We start from the raw sequence: 6,003 nt of genomic DNA, 5'->3' as shown, positions 1-6,003 counted from the left end.
ATATCTTAACACGTAAATATTTTAACAAAAATTTCAGATTTTAAGGCCCCCTCTAAAATCTGTATCGATAGCTATTCCACTGAGATGAAATCCAATACGTACGTTTAAAAGTGTACTCCTCGAGCGCTGTTCTGCCCTCGGTGTCCACCATATTCTCTTTTTTGAAAAGTGATTCATCACTGGCGCACAATGACTCTTGGGATAAGTTGGCCAATTGCATCCTTCGTTACCCTGGAGATAGACGTATTTCTTGACCGCATTTTGAGGAGCCTTCGAAATGGGACAGGTTAGTCTCGCCGCTGTGATGCAATCGGTCCTCTCATGCAGCCTTTGAAGGACGTGGCCCCTGAATCGAGGCACACCTATCGACTCAAGGTGAAAATAATACCAGCCCTTCTGTCGCGGCTAGATTCTGCACCACTTCTGCCAGCAATCAAATTTGGCAAATTTGGGGTCATTGGCCAACTTAAATCCTTTGTACAAATGTCAGATTTCCTTGAGTTGTATCCGTTCCATTGAAGCATGCATTCAGATGACACTCGGGTGGATTAAACTCAACTTGCAGCCAGTGTTCACCCATTAAATAAAAATAATAATAAATAAAACTGTGCCTCAAGTGTCCAGTAGATCATTGCATCCTGAGTAGCATTGTGTTCGTGGAAAAAATGGCATCAAAACTAAGTGAAAGTGCATAAGTGAAATTGTCGTTCTAAGCAAAGAGGAGCTTCCTAAGTGTCAAATCATGGATAGACTCAAGGTTTAAAAGTGGCCACACCATCAGAAGATCAATACACCAAGCTTAGTTCCCTGAGAGATAGAGAAGCAACTTGGTAGGGAATTTGCTAAATAAAGAACGCAAGACTCCAACCAGAAAAAGTACTGTCAAAAGAGGGCTGTCTCGTAGTGGTCTCAGAGGACGAGTAGCAGTTTCAAAAGTCCTATTTACTGTGTGTGTGTACTTTCAGTTTACAGAGAGGATACAATCTTCTCATTCACTGTCACAGAATCAACAAAATACAACAAAACTGTGAGATGTAAATGGCAGATTACACAGACAGACCGTAAACTAGCAACTAGCCGTTGAGACACAATGCGGCCGGCTCCCTGGAGACTGCAGCCTAATCCCAGCAAACGCTTAAACCCCCCATTAAATATTTAATGAGCACAAAGAGGGAACCAACTGTGTAACGTGAACAAAACAGAGACACTGAAGCTCCTTGTTCACAGGCAGCAGTGTCCATGTTTAAAAAGGATGCTGCTGACGACGGGGAGTAGCAGAGATGGGGCGTCCCATGAGACCAGAACAACCAGCCAAATATTCACAGTCTGACAGCAGGCAGGCAGGGGGAGCTGCAGGGGGAACATTAAGCAGTGGAATTATGTTAAGAAGTAGTGGGTATAATGTCAATTTACCAACTCAAATTTCACAACAGAATTTTTTCAATCTGTTTCTGTTTTTCCATCCCCACTGAGCTGGTGATACACACCACCAGATGAAGTTAAACCTGAGCTTTTTGGCCACGATCACCAAAAATGTGTTTAAAAAAACAAAAGCAGCAACGAACATCTTGGGGGTGGAAATATTCTGTTTTGGGGGTGTTTGGTAGCCCGTGGCAGAGGAAACATTGCACGGATGTATCCTGGAGAAAGTGAAACTGAAAAGAGGCTGGCTTTTACAGCGGGACAATGATCCAAAGCAGACCTCAAAATCCACCATGAACCACAAGCTGAAGCTCTTGGAACGGCCCCCTCTTCCCTGAACATCCCTGCAAATCTGTGGGTAGATGTTAAACCTGCTGTACGTGCAGGACAGACTAAAATGTCTGAGAACCTGAAGTGGCTGAAAATTCATCAGTCGAGAACAGAAGGACTCTTAACTGCTACAAATGTGTTTGCAAGCGGTGATATCTGAAGACCTGATGGACTGAGCGGACAGGAATTTTTTTAGTAGAACGTATAGCGACATCTACTGTGAGCTTCTTTGTTCTGGCCTCCTTCAGCAGAATAGGGAGTTTTGGCTTCGTGTGACATAACAGATGGAAAGCAACATTTCTAGAAGATCTCGGTTCGTAAAAACGTCAACATTTTCTTTAATCAGAAGAGACGGTTCCTGCTGAAAAGACATGAAAAGCAACAAATCTCCTCTGGCTGAGGTGGAGCAGAAGCAGAGGTTTACAGGTTTTGATGTCATGGCACTTACCTCTGGATCGTCTGGTTTAAATCCTGTGCAGCTTCACATGGTCCATCTTACTTTGAAGTGTTCAGAGACGACGCGTGCTTCCCCGTGTCACGCGCCGCATGCTTTATAGCCGACAGTAAAACATTTTAGTGCTGCAGAAATTGGGCTGTTATTAAAATAGCAGGCCCGTATCTGTCACAGAGAGACGTATAGTTATCTTTTTGTGACGCCGAGACATATTTTATCATAATCTGCCGAGGCCGAGCGGGGCCTTGTACACATCATTGGCTTTTCCTGCTCGGTTAGATTGTGAAGGTCAGAGTTCCCGCAGCCTTTTATGGCTGTTTAACTTTTAAGAATGATTGTGAGCCGGCAGTCGAGCCGATTTATTTTCACCCCCGTCCGTCAGTCGGCTGCCAACGGAAGCGCGACCGGGTGTCATTTTCCCCGCAGTCCGTCATGTTTGGTAGAAAAAGATGAAGTCAAAGCGGGATAAAAAAATATTTTTTATAAGCCCTCGCTGTTTCAGGTTGAAGTAAATGTAGAAGGTAAAACCGGGGTCGGCCGATCATCACGTTGTCATTATCACAGATCTGATCATCGTGACCAAATTTCACACTAACTCCACCTTCTCACAGAGGAAACAGAAGAGTTTGTAAACGAGAACTACTATATCGTGAACATGGCTGCAATAAAGCAGTAGTAGTGTGTTACTTTAGAGAAAAATAACGTTGTACTGAGGGTAGTCTCTCACTTGAAAATTAGTCATTAAAAAATGAGTAATTAGTAACTACAGCTCCACAAATTGCCTTTTGTCAGTAGAATTAACTTGTGCAGAATAATTTCCTTTACTTTCTTTGAATATACAGCTAAACCACTCACAGCTACGGGGTAAAGCAGTTTGTTTGTGGATCTTTGTGCCTGTTAGCATAGAACCAATTAATCTGCTTTCAGCGTCCAGTTGGACCAAAAACTGCAGAAACACACAAACTGCTTCCTGAATGAAGACAGAGACAGTAAACGGCTGGTTTAGACAGGAAAACACTTAAACAACCGAATGGACCAGCGGCTTAATGTGTCTGATTTAGATTGTACAGGGTGATTCAGAAATACAGTAAGTGAAGTCCGGTTTACAGGCGTCTTTTCACTTCTACCTGAAGAAAAAGCAATGAAACAGCAGAAGAAAAGGTAATAATTGCTAACACTTTGCTTTAACCCCAAGCCCCATTTGGCCCCTAGAATCCGTGTGTAAAAATGTAATAAACGGCCTATAACGGACTGGGATGTAGCTGCGAGCAGATCTAAGTGCGTATTCATGTATTTTTCAACAGCTCCTCCTGTGGACACCTGTAAGTAGAGGCTGCTGTACAAACGGGTAATGAATGACAATGTCATGAAACACAGCTGTAATAAAATATGTCTCACACATATGTATATTAATAAACTGCACGTTAATAAACAAGAAAAAATGTCCTTGCCCTACTGTATAATTATAAACCATTTATCATAACTTTGTATACTGCTTATAAACGCTAAGTGGGGGGGGGTGTAGAGTCTCACTGTTTTCTTTGGGCAAACTTCTTGTGAAGCTGATTTAGTTTAGACCACTTTTAATTACGGTCCAAATATTTAATTGAAAATGTTGCCCTCTTTGTGTTTTTGTAGAAAAACACACGTATACATGTTAAAACATTTATATTGTTACATCAGAACATTATATCCTCAAATATCTTCGGGTATTGTATCACTACAGGAATTAAACCATTTCTAATGATACCCCTGATAGCTCTGATAACAAGTCCACTCATTCGCTCAACAAGGAAACCAGACTAATGTTACAAGAAACAAAACAAACTGCAGTTCAGCCTCTGTCGTCTGCAGCTCTTCATCTTATCAGCTCACTGCAGCCTAAAATTCTTCCCTGCACTGTAACAAAGAATGAGCCACTGACACAAAACTACAGAAAAACATCCAAATTTAGATGCAAGAGGGAATTAGCGGCTGGTTTCTCTGTGACGGAGTCAACATCTCCTGAAGCTGCTTCCCGGTGGAAGCCTTCTACAGCTAGCGGGAAGTTTTCATCTGAAGGAGCAGCCAGGTTTGGAAACGAAAGTTGCATTACGTCACTTGCATTTGACATTCGTTTGTCCAAAGGATTTTGCAACACGTGCATCCGAACTCCACAGAAACGAGACCTAGAAGTCGTTCAGGATTCTGAATTGCTTCCTTCCTGAAAAAAGAAATAAATACTCTTTTTATACAATAAATTATCAGTATGTGTCGTAATCCATGTACTAAAGTAATTTTAGTATTATGTTACAATTAATTGTGACATTAAATACTTGGACGAATCTTATTGTTACCGGGATAAAGCCCTGGTCTTAAAAAGGACCATTCCAGCGGATTTGCATGTTTTAGCCCATTTACTACAAACCGTGTGCATTGTTTTCTCAATTTAAATGTATTTTTCTATCATTCCGTTGGATTTCCATTCATTTCCTTACACTATGAAAAAGCAGACTTGCTTTACTTGTCTAACACATCACAGTCAACAGGAAGTCTGCATTCATTTATTCAGCGTTCTCCATAGCAACGTTATCATTATGAGCTCAACACCCGATGAGATCATTGTTACCACTGTCATGATATAACAGAGACAAAAAGTTATGTTCTTCCATAGTATCCTGATGAGATATTACGTCACAAACTATTCTCTGTGGACGGTGCATGAACACTTACGAGCTGTGGCCTCCACAGACACAGATACGAGTGTTGTGTAGTTTCGACCTGAAAGACAGAAAGGAGACATTTTCATTGTCTAATAACACTCGACAGCTTTTACACTCATGCTTGAAATTTGTTTGGAAGTCCTTGAGGGTAAAAAGCTGGCGGAGAGAAAAGACCTGTGGGTGCAAACAGTGTCACCCTCCCAAAAAGCCAAGAAGAAGAATTACCCAGGCATGGAGAACATGGAGTGTGTGTGGTCCCTTCAGTCGCCAGGCGTTGTGGTGGGGAAGCTGTCAGCCGGCTGGACGGCGGCTGAATCCTGGCGAGCGGAGCAGGAGGAGGAGGAGGGCGAGGCATTCTTCAGCGCTGACACTCCCTTTGAGGCTCGGGGCAGCCGTGAAATAAAAGCTGCGAGAAGGCTGAAAGAAAGAAAAGACGGCTCCGGTAGTTTATTTTGTCGAAACAAAACGTGAGTTCCACTTGTGGAAAAAGTGATTGAACCGTGCTTTGTGTCGAGCTGAATGAGCGTGAGCAAATAGGGCTGGAAGAGCACTGTTAGTTTTACCGATTTAAACTGTGAAGAGTGTGGAGAAAAGAAAAACTTTACTGCAGACCAGATGAGAGCAGAGAGGCCAGTGAGATAATTTCCCAACAATGAACATTTCCTCACCAACACGCTAAGGGACCAACCTCACTTTAAAATGCTGAAAAAAGTTTGTAATGGAACGGGAGAGCGCGGCGAGGCTCAAATCCTGTTATTTGACCTCATCTCAAGATGGTTATCTGTTTTATGTCTAGGCCTCCAGATTTAGCTGCTAAACTGATTCATTACCTGAAGCACTACCTGAACCAATAAGAAAAAAAAACAAAAACCTGAAGGTCACCTGAGCGAATCTGTTTAAAGGTGAAATATAACTGTTGCGTAACCTGAACTGTAAGGTAACCCGAACCAAACTCGGCCTGCAATCAACAGTTATTATCATTATCAATTAATCGTTTTGTCTATAAACCATCAGAAAACAGCGAAAAATGTCCAATAAAATGCTTGTTCTGTTCGACCGACAGTCCAAAGCCACAGATCGATTTACTACAATGCA

General features: G+C 42.2%; 1 long non-coding RNA gene across 1 annotated transcript; it reads right to left on the bottom strand.

Annotated features, from left to right (window-relative positions):
• Positions 1-3,817: 3,817 nt before the first annotated feature.
• Positions 3,818-5,301, bottom strand: LOC120796023. Its single transcript, XR_005708330.1, has 3 exons — positions 5,134-5,301; positions 4,919-4,966; positions 3,818-4,409 (listed from the first exon to the last, which is right to left on the bottom strand). It is a non-coding gene; the product is annotated as an uncharacterized LOC120796023 (long non-coding RNA).
• Positions 5,302-6,003: the final 702 nt, after the last annotated feature.

The sequence above is a fragment of the Xiphias gladius genome, chromosome 1 (assembly GCF_016859285.1).
Source record: "Xiphias gladius isolate SHS-SW01 ecotype Sanya breed wild chromosome 1, ASM1685928v1, whole genome shotgun sequence".
Classification (NCBI taxonomy): Eukaryota; Metazoa; Chordata; class Actinopteri; order Istiophoriformes; family Xiphiidae; genus Xiphias; species Xiphias gladius.
The sequence above is the reverse complement of the archived record's forward strand: the minus strand, read 5'-3'. Positions and strand labels throughout refer to the sequence as shown.